We start from the raw sequence: 15,486 nt of genomic DNA on the forward strand, positions 1-15,486 counted from the left end.
GGCTTTCTCTGTGGCCCAGCATGTGGTCTATCTTGCAGAATGATCCATGTGTGCTTAAGAAGCATGTATATCCTGCTGTATTTGGGTGTAAAGTTCTGTATATGTCTATTAGGTCCAGCTCCTCTAATATATTATTCAAAGCTTTTGTTTCTTTATAGATTCTCAATTGGGGCATTCTTTCCAATGGTAATAATGATGTATTAAAGTCCCCCACTATAGTTGTGGAGGCATCAATTCCTTCATTTAATTTTTCCAGTGTTTGCCTCACTTATTTAGAGGCACCCTGGTTAAGAGCATGAATGTTTATGATTGTTCTTTCCTCTTGAAATATTTCCCCTTTTACTAAAATATAGAGTCCATTTTTCCCTCTCACAATAGTTTTGTATTTAAAGTATAGTTTGATATTAATATAGCTACTCATGCCCTTTTTTTGGTTATTGTTTGCTTGTAAGATTGTTTTCCAGCCATTCACTTTCAACCTCCTGGGTGTAAGATGGGCTCTTGTAGGCAGCATATAGATTGGTCATATTTCCTTATTCATTCTTCCAATTTGTGTCTCTTGACAGGTGTATTTAATCCATTGACATTCAGTGTTATTGCTCTCAAGTAATTACTTTCATTAGCCATATTTTCTTTGGATTTGTGTATGTCATATGTTTTTTTCTCTTTTTTTCTTTTAGTTGTTCTTACACTCTCCTCCAACTTTGTCTTTCCTCTTTTTTTCTTTCTTCCTGCAGAATGCCTGTTAATATTTCTTGAAGGGCAGAATTCGTAGTGGCATACTCTCTTAGTTTCTATTTATCTGTGAATATTTTGAACTCTCTGTCATTTTTGAATGCCAGCTTTGCTAGTCAGAATATTCTTGGCTGGAAATTTTATTCTTTTATTATCTTGACTTGTCATACCACTGACTTTTTGCCTCCATGGTTTCAGATGAGAAATCAGCACTTAATCTTATTCTGCTTCTCTTGTATGTGATGGTTCTCTTTTCTCTTGCTGCATTCAGTATTTTCTCTTTGTCTTGAGCATTGAATAATTTGACAAGTATATGTCTTGGGGGAGGTATGTTGGGATTTATGCTGTTTGAGGTGCATTGTGCTTACTGGAAATGTACACCCATATCCCTCAATAGGTTTGGGAAGTTTTCAGCCATTATTTTCTCCAAAACTCCTTCTATCCCCCTTTCCCTTCTCTTCTCCTTCTGGGATGTGTATAATTCATATGTTTTTGCATTTTCTGTTGTCATTTACATTCCTAAGTCCCTGCTGGACTTTTTTTTTTTTCTTTATGTTGATCAATTCTACTATCTGTTTGATTTCAGATGTACTTTCTTCCTCATCACTAATTCTTTCTTCTGCCTCTTCAAATCTGTTGCTATTTGCTGAGAGTGTATTTTTGATTTCTTGACTGTGCTCCCAATCACCATCATATCCATTATCTCTTTGTGTATTTTTACAATTTCTTATGTATGCTCTCCAAGTATTTTCTTAATATCTTAAATTTCTTCCTTCACTTCATTAAATTTGTCCATGATATTTGTTTGGAAAGCTATGATTCTTTGTTTGATGTTCTGTTTCTCTTCCTGGTTTTAGTTTGTTCATTGGATTAGGCCATGTCTTCCTGTTTATTGGTATGGTTTGTAATTTTTTGTTGCTGTCTGGTCATCATTTTACCTTGATGGGTTTGTTCAGTTGATTAGCTTCTCTGCCTAGTCATGGGGTTTATTTAGGTCCTGTTTTGCTGTTTGTGTTAAGTCTTCCTTTGACACTGTTCTTATTCTATTCCCTTGTTGTTGTCTAAGTTCCCTTGAAGGAAAAGATCAGAACCTAGGAAAGCAAAAGAGGCAAGAAAAGAAAAAGTATAATAGTTGTATTGATAGTAAATCTAAGCAGCAGTACCATTTGAGACCTAGTGGAATGAATATTAAACTCCTGTATTCTGTGTAGATTTATAACAATAAAAGCATGGAGCACCTATAATGGGATGGTAAGCTGAATATGGAGAAGTATATAGTATGAATTAAAAAGCCAGTGTGATCAGGAGAGAGGAAAAGAACAAAGAAAGAACAGTAACATAAAGAGTGAGTAAAAGTTATAAAGCAGAATAGAGGTGTTAGAAATAAAACATCAGAAAAATTGGGGACTAAACAAAGAGAGGTGGAATGTAAGAGCAACAACACAAGATGGCGATAGAGAGATTTAAAGAAAAGGGGATAGCATTGGTAGCTAAAATCAGTACACACAGAAGAGAGAAAATCTAGGATGGGGAAGCACAGCAAACAAGAAACACTGCTTGCAACACCTAATAGAAAATAAAATTTAAAAAGTGCTGTTGGGGGATAAAGAGGAAGAAAAGACAAGAAAACAAAAAACAAAAAGACCATACAAGGCATCAAGCAAGGAGTCATTTTTGCAGTTGAATAAACTGATTAGGAATCTGTCCTTCCCCTTTTCTTCCTTCTTCACTTCTCTTTTTCCCAGGGCAACAGGAAGCCCCTGTGAGAGCTCCCCTCTGAGTTATTCACATGGGACCCTGGTGAATCAACTCACTACAGAAAATAATAGAGCACCCATGCCTTGCTAGGAACACTAAATATGCTACTGGAAGCCTACCAAAAATCTTCTACTGTCCCCCTCTTATAGGTGTTTCACAGGACTTGTTAATTGCCTGACTCCACCTTCTCCCAGGCCAATTTTTCCTATCCCAGCACATTTATGTAAATTAGGCTGTCTCAGCAGATTCACCTCTCCTCTCTTCCTACCCTCTCCCCAAGCCAAGTGGAATGCTCCTCCAAGCTCAAAAAAAGAGGGACCAGACCATTGAACCTGCCCTCTTTGGGCCCTTCTACACCCCTCACCACAACCCACTCACTCTCAGAGTTTGTCTGAGACTGGCAGGTTAGGGGAATGCCAGGGTTCGGGGAGTACTGGGTTCAGGGAACACATGCTAGGGGAATGTGGGCACGGGGAATGTGGGTTTCAGGGAATGCAGATTTGGGGATCATAGGTTTGGGGAACAAAGGGCTCAGGAATGCCACTGTGCAACTGACAGTTTTTAGACAATGCTGCAATTATCAGCCCTAGGTGAAGGGTTTTACCTTCCCACAGTTTCTGGCTCAGGTACCAGAAACATGCGGTTTTACCTTTAAGCAAACATTCTCTTGTCACACTCTCTCCAGATGGATGTCCAGAAACTGTTTGGTGGGTTCCCAAAACAGCTCACTCAGGCAGGATTCTGTCCCCACTCGGCTGTTTTTTTGCAGGAGAGATGATGAGGGTGCACTCACTCAGTCACCATCTTGCCCCACCTTGCCTAGTTCCTTTTCAATTACCATTTTTGTGCATTGTCTTTTTCTAACCTTTCATTTACCACCTTACTGTGCCTTGCATCTAAGGTACACCCTTTAGTATCTCTTGTAAATTGGTCTCTTTGTGACAGACTCCCTCAGTTTTTGCTCATTTATGAAGACTTTAAATTCACTTTCACTTTTGAAGGAAAATTTTGCTGGATAAAAATTCTTTGCTGGCAATTTTTCTCTTTTGTTACCATAAAAATATAATAAAACTGCCTTCTCTCTTTTATGGTTTCTAATGACAGATTGGCACTTATTGTTGTTTCCTTTTAAGTGATACATTACTTTTGCTGTTGACATGATTAGCAGGTGTCTCAGAGTAGGTTTATTTGGATTTAATGTTTCAAGTCTGTTATCCTTCAATATTGATATTCAAGTCTTTCAAAACGGTGAAGAAATTTTCAGGCATTGTTTTCCCAATATTCTTTCTGCCTTTCTTCCATTCTATTCCCCTTCTGGTACCCCTATAATGTGTATGTTTGTGCATATCATACTTTTTCAGTTCCCTGAGAACTCATTTAATTTTTTCCATTCTTTTCTCTTTCTGTTTTTTTTTTTCTTTCAAGTTCATATTCTCTACCTTCAAATTCAAAAATTCCATCTTCAACCAATTCAAATCTGCTCTTCTATCTTATATATATATTTCTATCTAGTTGCATCATTGTCTTTTTGGTGCATTGCTTCACCACACGGAGGCCTGTGCCTCTCCATGAAATGTGGGGACCTGTGCCTCTCCACACAGGTCTGGAATGCCTTTTTTATTTTTGTGCCACAAGGTCCTGTGGATTGAACCCAGGTGCCCCATATGCTAAACAGGAGCTCAATTGCTTGAGGCATAGCTGCTTTGTTCTAATGTATTTTTAGTCTCATCCATTGTATCTTTCATTCTCATAAGTGCATTTTCTTTGTAGGTTTCAAATTGTTCTTTATGTTCACCCAAGGTTTTCTTAACATCCTTTATCCCTTTAGTTATACTTTCCTTCAACTCCTTGAATTGTTTTAGAAGATTTGTGTGAACTTCATTGATTAGTTGTCTTAAACTAGTATCTCATCTGAATTCTTGGTTTGTTCATTTGACTGAGCCATATCTTCCTGTTTCTTAGCATGGCTTGTAATTATCTCTCTATATATCTACTTTATATAATTATATCTATATATAGATGTCTATATATATAGATAGATATAGATATTTCTAGGCATCTGATTGTGTTCGTGATTTTACTCCCTTCATCAATTTGTATCTCTTGGCTAGTGGTTTTATTTCAAGGCTCTTCTTTGAATAGCCATAGGTGATTCTGCCAAGGGTTTTACTGTGACTGTTCACCTCATGGTGGAGGGTGGTAGATGTTCCCAGCCATGGGGTCAGCAGCTCACAGTTTTCCTTTTGGCCCCTTTATCCCTCCATCTGCATTCTTTCCTGGACATTGCAGGTGACACTGTCCTGGTCTGCACATCTCCCAAGCATTTCCCTCAGATATCTTTGACACCTTCTCCCATATTTTTAAGAGGGCAGTACCTTGTCTCAGGTACTCTCATACCATCTTCCCATAAAACAGAATTTGTGACTGTGTCAGCAGGTTTTCTGATTCATCAAAAAGAAGACAGACATGGTCCCTAGGGGAGCAGCGACAGTCTCCCAGGTACAGTGGTGGGGACCGGGAGGGAGTGAGGGTTCAACAGTGAGCCCCTGATACTAATGACTATGCTTGTGAGCTGATAAACCCAAAATAATAACAAGGCCTAGAGCAACTTTGTGCCTGGGAATTTCCTTCTGTCAGCCTTCATGTTACTCAAATGTGGCCAGTCTCGAAGCCAAACTCAGCATGTAAATGCAATGCCTTCCCCCCAGCGTGGGACATGACACCCGGGGATGAGCCTCCCTGGCAACGAGGGACCACTATCAACTACCAACTGATGATGCAACTGGAAAATGACCTTATACGGAAGGTTCAATGCGGATCAGCAGAATATCCATGTCTACATAAAATACCATGACTTTAAAATGCTGTTTGACCTAAAGTAAGGGGGAAATGGAAAGGAGAAATGAGTTTATATGGCTACGAGTTTCTAAAAAAGAGTCTGGAGGCTGGCAGAAGGTTTGCCCTCATGCACAACTGAGCAGAGTCAGAGAGACAGATAAAGCAGATACAACCCCCAGATATTGGTTCCTTTGAGGGCTAAAGAGACCCATGGGAGTTATGGTCATGGCCGATGGGGTTAACTACCAGGGCAGATGGCCCCTCTTTGGAAATGGTGTTTATGTGTGATGAATCTGGACTCAGATGGGATCTCCCTTCATAAGACTTTCATGCTAATGTGCTGGAGGTGCAGTTAATGTTGGGGTTTAAGATATATTTAGGGGATTTGAATCTCTGGACTGACAATGTGATAGCCAGATCCTGAGCCTCAACAGACTCCAGCACCTACAATCTGATTTATTGGACTTACCACACTCAGCTAAGATGGAGGTGAAGAAGGACAACCACCACACCATGGAGCCTAGAGTGATTACAACTGAAAATGGGAGGATTGCATCCAGCATCCAGGTGGAATCTGAGCCTCCTCTTGACATAAAGGTGCAATGGACACAACCAATCCAGTGTCCACATAGAAGAGGTGGCATTGGATTGGGAAAAGTGGACATAATGGACAAAGGGTATGGGGAAAGGCAGGAAGAGATGAGAGGTGGAGGCGTCTTCGGGACATGGAGCTGCCCTGGATGGTGCTTCAGAGGTAATCACCGGACATTGTAAATCCTCACAGGGCCTACATGATGGAATAGAGGAGAGTATGGGCCATGATGTGAACCAATGTATATGAGGTGCAGAGGTGCCCAAAGATGTACTTACCAAATCCAATGGATGTGTCATGATGATGGGAACGAGTGTTGTTGGGGGGGGGGAGAGGGGGGGTGGGGGGGTGGGGTTGAATGGGACCTCACATATATATTTTTAATGTAATATTATTACAAAGTCAATAAAAAATAAAAAAATTAAAAAAAAAAAAAAAGAAGACAGAAACTTAGATATTTTAATATAAATTTCTTAAGTTTAGAGCACTGTATGAGTTAATAGAAATATGACCCTGAGCTGAATTTATGCTGAAGTCAAATACATTTCTGCTCTAAATATAAGGTATTACATGTTACAGCAGAAGTTAAAAATAGAATTTTATTTATTTGCTCTGCCTATTTCTGTTAGAAAATAAAACTGTGTATTTTAAGAGAGGACTTGGTTTAGGTTCTCATTGGCATTTATAGGATTAAGTACTTATTACTGTTTAATTCAATAAATAATCCTGTAATTTGTGGAATTGAAAAATATTTTTAAAATGATGTATGCCATCCTGTTGATCTACTCCTTCTCAATGGCTGGTCTGAAGGGAGTAACACAAAATATTTACAAACTAAAGTGTATTTTTAAGCCTCAGTTTTATTAGACCAAGATAGATTTAATAGACGAATTTACATTATATTTGTTGGAACAATTTCTGAATAAGTAGAACATTTAAGAATTCCGAACACACACACACACACAAAGACACACAGGGAAGCGGACTTGGCCCAATGGATAGGACATCTTCCTATCACATGGAAGGTCCACAGTTCAAACCCTGGGTCTCCTTGACCCATGTGGAGCTGGCCCATGTGTAGTGCTGATGTGTGCAAGGAGTGCACTGCCACACAGGGGTGTCCCCCTTGTAGGAGAGGCCCACGTGCAAGGAGTGCTCCCCGTAAGAAGAGCCTCTCTACATGAAAGAAAGTGTAGCCTGCCCAAGAATGGCGCGACACACACGGAGAGAGCTAACACAACAAGATGACACAACAAAAAGAAACACAGATTCCCTGTGCCCCTGATAAGGATAGAAGCGGTTACAGAAGAACACACAGCGAATGCACACAGAGAGCAGACAACTCGGGGGGGGGAGGGGAGAGAGATTAATTAAAAAAACAACAAAGACACACATACATATATAATAAAAGGTCATCTTTAATCTATATTTCTCCAGATATGTTTTTTTAAAATAAATGTTATTTTCAATACAAAATCTAAGATGGTGTCAAGATTATCTTCACATAAAATAAAAGGTGATTGCCAATAATTTAATGATACATATTTTTAGCTAATTCCCTATAGATGTCATTGGTTTCCTTTTTTTAAAATCTTTTCTAGTATAGTTGTGTACTTATCTATTTACTAGAATGAAGAAAAGGTGAGAGATGAAGAAAGTAATATTCAGGTGACTTTCACTTTGATGCAGAGGAAGAACATAGGTATAAATATTTTGAGTAAAATCCATTTTAATTCTTTAAATTGTTGCTACATGACCCATCATCTGAAAATATAAAAATAATGTTTTAATTAAAGAAATAAATCCCTTTTTTCTTCTCATGAGCTAAACATTTGCCTGAAAATATATCTGCAGCAATTTTATCTACAGAATGAACATTTAGAGAATTGCAGCATGTATAAAACACTTAAAATAAATTCATATATTTTAATTTTACCATTTACTTGATAACTAAATAAAATTGAATTATAAACCTAAATACATAGACACATATAAAAAGAATTACACTTTTTCTATGTAGGTTTTAAGTAGAATACTATGAATTGTATTTTTTAAAGTTTCTTTATTCAGAGTGCATACAGGTATTCTAATTTCTTTTTATGCAAAAGAAAATTATTTTCAGCTCAAGAAAGTTTAGTCATCCTCCAAAAAATGAACCAGTTCATTACTCTTTTATGTGCTTAGATATACATGTTGTATATTATTAATTTTTTGGGGGGGAAATCTAAGCTTTGCAAAATTCAGCAGAAATTGTAGTAGTTGTATGTATTATTTCATGTTCATTCAAACTTTTCCTTCTCTGCTATATCATTTAGAAAATTAAAACATTATTCAGGAGAGACAGATGATCTTTATTAGGTCTTGAACTCCATCTGTTTCTTCTCTGTTCTAATCCAAGTACCTAGCAAAATGCATGGCATATAGTGGAAATTCATTTCAATACTCATAGGATCTATAGTGATAAGTTGCACTTAATGATGTATGGTCCTTGCTTTCTTCCCATGTTTTTCCAAGGAACATTCTTCTTGTACTTGGAAAAACAAGTATCACTACTTCTTAAAAGTTATTAGTCCATGGGCATTATATGGCTTCAGAGAACATAAGACATAAATTCTAATTCTATGTTTACTACTGATTAGTTGGAAGACTTTCGGCAAGTTACATAACTTCCCTAGACTTTAAAAAGATCCACTTGAAATAAACAATAACTGTTTAACTTCCTATTGCTACTGTAACAAATTATACAGTCAGTGAATAAAATACAAATTTATTTTCTTGAATTTCTGGAGGTCAGAAATCCTAAAATAAAGGTGTTTGTAGGGCTGCATTTCTGGAGAAACTCTCCTTGCCTTTTCTAGCTTCTAGAGGCTACCAGCATCCTTGGTGTGTGGCACCTTTCTCTATCTTCAAGGTCAGGCTTACAGACTTTCTCTATCTTCAAGGTCAGCCTTATAGACTTTCAAATCTCAACCCCTCTGTCTCTTTGTCTCTGTTTGTCTTTCTACCTTTCTGTCTATCTCTCTCCTTCTGTCTTCCATGGTCATGTCATGCCATTTTGTGGTCTGATTCTTACCCTCCAGCTCCTATTTTATAAAGACTACCTACATAATCCAGGATAATCTCTCTATTTTAAAATCCTTATTTTAATCACATCTGCACAGCTCCTCTCACTCTACAAAGAAACATATTCACAGATTCTGGATTTGGGTATAGATATCTTTGGAATGTCATAATTTGTACCACCACAATAGCATTTGACTTAAAGTGTTTTGAAGAGGATTAAATGAGTTTAAATATATGAACATTTCTTATAATGCATTGACCTTATAAGGCACATAATACATATATCATGTTTTATCTGTTTATAACATTTCCTCTAACCAGTGAATTAAATACTACTTACATTTTTATTGTAATGTACTATGTACTCAAATAGCTCACTTACAAAACATGATTCTGCATAAGGATGGAATAATAATTTATAGAAAAGTAGAATTTTTGAAAGTTGAGAAATATTATACTAATGCATTTTAAAATTAAGCAATAACATGCAGAAATAGGCTTAACATTAAAATATATTGACTTCATTAAAATATATTGGAAGATAAAAAGGAAAAATTGTATTGGAGGCACTGTAGTTTATCTTGGCTTTGTCTAATTGAACTCAATAATGGAATTTGGCTGTGATATCACTTAGCATAGTCAGCCAGAAATAGCAATCTTATTGTATCAATATTGTTGAGGAAATTAACTTTGATTTGCCACCATTTTCAATTTATATCATGCCTATATTTTCTCTTTGGAAAGGACTAAAATAACTAATTAACCCCTTTTATTCTTTACCATGACAATTTCACAGGTCTTTTTTTCTAAGTTAACCAACTATCTCATAGTCAATGCTTATATAGTAAATTTGTGTACTCTGGTTAAACATTTCATTTAGCTAGTTATGCATTTGATTTTATGTTTCATGGCATATGCTCTCCCTGATCTCTAAAGACCATTTAGCAAGTCACAATATCCTATCTACAAAGCAATTGAGAAAATTGTAGTAATTTTATTGTGTATTTAATAAATGTGATTGGCAGTATGAGATTCTTAGAAATGTCATATTGAAATTAATATGGAGAACTTCTTAATGTCACACTTGAAAACAAGGTTGTAATGCCTATTTTCCTTATAAATAAACATCTCCTTCATATACATGTGTTAAAATTTAAATTAACAGGATAACATAATACATTTATGAGATTTATTTCATATTAGAGTTTACTGTACTTTCTACAACCTATGAAATGAACTGTAAAGCATTTCCCTTATATAAGCTGAATCATATCTGATAGAGTATAAATGGTGAATATTTTGGCTAGAAGAGCCAATTGCTATTTAAATGCATCGATGCTCTCCACGTGTATATTTAGAAATACACACATATACACAAAATTTAAATTGGCATCCACCAGATAACATAGAAATAGATATTATGCATTGTATATTCTATAGATATTATATTGTACATTGTATATTTTATGTGACATACACAAATACTATATCCTCAAATATATATTCTACATCAGTAAATAGGTGCTTCTATTCAATAGAATGTTACAAATATAAGCTGAGAGGTAATAGAAAATAGCATTTTGAGAGAATGAAACCCATTTGAAATTCATAAGAAATATTTGGAAGGAATCATTTTTTCATATATAAATATGAAAATTTAGGTAGTTCTTGATAATATCATGGGATTAATACTGATAATTTTTTATAAAAACCCATGTAATAATGGCTCTCATTGAAAATAAATGCAATATTCAAACATTTCACACCTCATAAAGGAAGAAATATAACAAATATGCCATAATAAACATAACTGTAAAAATAGTACGATGGAGTTGAGCTCAACCCTGAAACAGATCTATAAACATGAATTTGTTCAACTCACAGCTAAATTTAAAAAAAAATCAATCTGGCAATCTGGTAGAGCCATAATATGTATAAAAGATGCATACCTAAATCAAGTATTCATAAATACTAAACTTAAAGAGTTGTCAAAGTTACTTCAGAAAAATGGAGTTAAGTAAAAAGCATGGATAGGGATGTTGATAATGGCAAAAGCAGAATTCAAGCTAGAAAGCAATATATGACATAGGGCACATTTTTTTCCTATTTTGTTTCTATTTTTATAATATCCATAAAATTACATAAAATGTTACTTAAAAATATAGGAAATTCCCATATGTCTCACTCCCTACACCTCCAACTTTTCCCACTTTTAATAACTTCGTTCATTAGTTATGGTACAGTCATTGAAGTTGCTGAACACATTTTGGAGCATTTTTGCTCCAGGGTACCATTCCCTCATAGAATTATAAAAAAATTGTCTTTATTTTTTTTAATGTTACATTAAAAAAATATGAGGTACCCTATACCTGCCACCCCCCTCACGCCACTCCTCCCATAACAACAAACTCCTCCATCATTATGGGACATTCATTGCACTTGGTGAATACATCTCTGAGCACTGTTGCACCGTGTGGTCAGTGGTCCACATTATAGTTTACACTCTCCCCCAGTCCACTCAGTGGGCCAGATGAGAACATACAATGTCCATAGGACACATTTTAATGCTAAAAGCCATAATTCAAAATGAATATTTAATATGTTTCAGTATTATGAACAAAATTGTCCAGGAATCACTTTTATGAAGCAAAAGTAACAGAGGAGGCAATGACACATGTGCAAAGCACACTTATAATGGAAAATTAGGTATAGAAAAATCAAATGAACAACAAAACAGCAAAGGACATAAAAGACCTAAACAATAAGATCTGCAAAGTAAACAATAGATCTATATCAAATTTAACTTCCATTATTTGAGACTATTTTCTTTGTAAGACAAAGTTTTTCTTTGTGGCAAAACTGGTAGTTGCCTGGACTTCAGCCATTCTCATGTTCACCACAATCTCTCACATGAGGTGACTATCCACCCAAATCCAAGTACGAAATGATATAATCCTGTTTGAAACTTCAAAAGCATGGTTGCAGTTTTTGCTTTCTAATTTTATTGTTTAAATTTCTGGGGGTAAAAGGCATACACTATTTTTATTTATTTTAAAATTTATCTGTTTTGAAATGAAAAGCCTGAAGCTATGAGACCCATTTCAATGTGATAGAAACAAAAGTCAGTTAAGAAAGTTGTAGACAAAAGATAATGAGACAGGCTACAATGTTTGTGACATTGAGAAGTCTCCCACCATCTCTGGACTACTTATGTTTTTTAAAAACCAATTTATGTAACTTAATGTAGACTGTTTAATAAGCAGTTGTGCAAATAAATCTGACAGAACTTCCCTGTCCAATATGGTGGTCTCTAGCTAGATGTGGCCAATTAATTTTTATAATCTTTTAATTTTCAGGTTAGTCACAAATGTAGAACCTAAAATTTCCCATTTTTATCACATTCACATATATAATTTAGTGCTATGAATTACATTCACAATATTGTGCTACACTGACCACTATCCATTTCCAAAATGTTCCCATCAACCTAAATAGTAATCCTGTACAAATTAAGCATTAACTCTTCATTCCCTACTCCCAACCCTGCCTCCAGTAACATATATTGCAGATTTTAACTCTCTGAATGTTTATTCTAAATATTTCATATCATTGAGATCATACAATATTTCTGCTTTTGTGTCTGGCTTATTTCAATAGACATAATGTCTAAAGCTCATAGACATTATCACATGCACCAGAACTTCATTCCTTTTTAAAACTAAATACTATTCTATTAAGTATTTACATCACATTTTGTTTATCCAATATCATTTGATGGATATTTGTGTTACTTCAATCTTGTGGCAATTGTGAATTTTGCCTTTATGAACATTTGAGTGTAAATATCTGTTTGGAGTTCCTGCTTTCAATTCTTTGGGTTATATACCTAGGAGAGCATATGCTGAGTCATATGGTAATTCTATAATTAGCTTTCTGAGGAACTGCCAAACTGTCTTCCACGGTGCTGCAGCATTTTACATTATTACCAACAATGGATAAATGTTCCTATTTCTCCACATTCTCTCCAACAATTTTTAATTTTCTGTTTTGTTAAAAGTAGTCAATCTTTTGAGTGTGATATGGTATTTCATTGTATTAACAGTTTTGATTTGCATTTCCCTATAGCTAACAATGTTGAGCATCTTTTCATACGCTTTTTAGCAATTTGTACATCTGCTTTGGAGAAATATTCAAATCTTCTGCACATTTTTAAATTGGGTTCATTGTCATTTTTTTTTCAAGATTTATTTTATTTTATTTCTCACCCACCACCCTGCCCATTGTTTGCATTTGCTGTCTGCTCTCTGTGTCTGTTCATTTTATGCTATTCTTTTTTTTAGGAGGCACTGGGAACCAAACCTAGCACTTCTGTATCAATCAGTCAGAGGGGTGCTGATACAAAATACTAGAAGTTGGTTGGTTTTTATAAAGGGTATCTATTTGGGGTAGGAGCTTACAGATATCAGGCCATAAAACATAAGTTACTTCCCTCATCAAAGTCTATTTTCTCATGTTGGAGCAAGATGTCTGCAAATGGCTATGAGGGTTCAGGCTTCCTGGGTTCCTCTGGGCTCAGTTCCTCTGTTTCTCTGCAAGGTCAACCATAGACTACCATGTGAACAGCTCTGTCTCTCTCCCCAGAGCTCCAGCTTAAGAGCAGAATCAAACTCCAACATCAAAACTTAAACCCCCAACTCTGTCCTTTGTCATGTCTTTTATCTATGAGTTCCCACCCACAAGGACTCAATGCCCTACTGGCACAGATGGTTTACTTAAGGAAACAAGTAGACCTCTGAATCCAATATAATCTAATACGCCCAGAGGAAAAGATCAGTTTACAACCATAATCCAATATTTATTTTAGGAATTCATCAATAATATCAAACTGCTACAACCTCCCATGTGGTAAGTGGGCTACCAACTGCTCAAGCCACACCTGCTTCCATTGATTGTCATTTTATTGCTGAGTTGTAGGATTTTATTATATATCCTTGGTATTAAACCCTTATCAAATATATGGTTTCCAAATATTCTCCTCCAGTGAGTAAATTGTCAATTCATTTTCATGAAAAAGTTTTGGTACACAAGAGTTTTAAATTTTGATGAGATCACATTATTTACTTTTCATTTTATTCTTTGTGCTTTGAGTGAAAAGCCTAAAACAATCACCTAATATGAGGTTCTGAAGATACTTTTCTCATTTTCTTTTAAAAGCTTTAAGGTACTGTTTTTTATATTTAAGTGTTTGAATCATTTTGGTTTGATTTTTGTATATGGTGTGAGATAGCATCTCTCTTAAGTCGTTGGCATATAGATATCCAGTTCATAAGCACCATTTGTTGAAGAGATTATGCTCTCCAATTGAGTGGTTTTGGCAGCCCTGTCAATAAACAATTGGCCAGAAAAAAATGGCTTTGGAGGGAAGCAGATGTCACTCAATCTTTTGGGTTCCTGTCTATCATATGGGAGGAACTAGTTGCTTCCCAGGGCCTCTTTGTGAAGACAAGCTGGTCTGCACCCAAGGAGAGCTGATGGCCCATGCCTGCAGAGAGCTGATGGCCTGCACCCACGGAGAGCTGAGAGCCCATGCTGGTGTAGACTTGACAGCCCACACTCACAGAGAGCTGACACAGCAAGATGACACAACAAAGGGAGACAAACAGACACAGAAGAACACACAGCAAATGGACATGGAGAGCAGACAGCAAGCAAGCAGCAAGGGGGGGGTAAATAAATTTTAAAAAATCTTAAGAAAAAGTGGCATTGGAGTAGGTCAGGAGGGTCCAATTCTTTAACAAAAATAATGGAGGAAGGGCATAAAGCTGTGTGAGGGAACTTCTTTGGGGAACTGCAGACCAGGGGAGTGCTGTGCATCATACAAGAGAGAGAAAGAGAGACAAAGTGCTAAAATGAAAACTATCAAATATTTGCACCATGGCTGGGAATGGTACCAAGCTTCCACCTTCAAGATGAACAGCTTTGGTAAAACCCATGGCTCACTGCAGCCAACTGAGAGAAGAATGGAGGTTTTCCTCTCTGATAAGAGTTAGTGTGCAGCATAGGGCAAAAAGTGGGTTCTCTTCAGTGATTTTGGTCAGCAGAGTCTGCTTTGAATCTCAGCTCTGCCAGGCCAGCAAGTGGAGGTTGAAAAAGACACTTCCATGGAAAGATTTTTTTGAAGATCACCATCTGCTGGCAGTCCAGGAAATTGCAGAAAGAAAAAAGCTATTTGGAGTTGCTCATGTCCCAGGCCTTCCTTGATCTGATCTATGCACCCTTCATGTGTCATTGGCCCTGTTATAATAACCTATCTGGGAAATCATGAAGATATAAAATAAGTTGAATCAAAAATCAAAGAGCCATAAAAAAAGAAAGGAAAATAGTAGCTAAGAGAAAGCAATTGACCATCGGAGTAAATTCAGCAAATTTATCAGATGTCTAGATAATAAAAAAAAATTACAAGCCAAATAAAAAGTAGTAAGATATGGGCCAGCCAAAGG

This window comes from Dasypus novemcinctus, chromosome 4, assembly GCF_030445035.2.
Source record: "Dasypus novemcinctus isolate mDasNov1 chromosome 4, mDasNov1.1.hap2, whole genome shotgun sequence".
Classification (NCBI taxonomy): domain Eukaryota; kingdom Metazoa; phylum Chordata; class Mammalia; order Cingulata; family Dasypodidae; genus Dasypus; species Dasypus novemcinctus.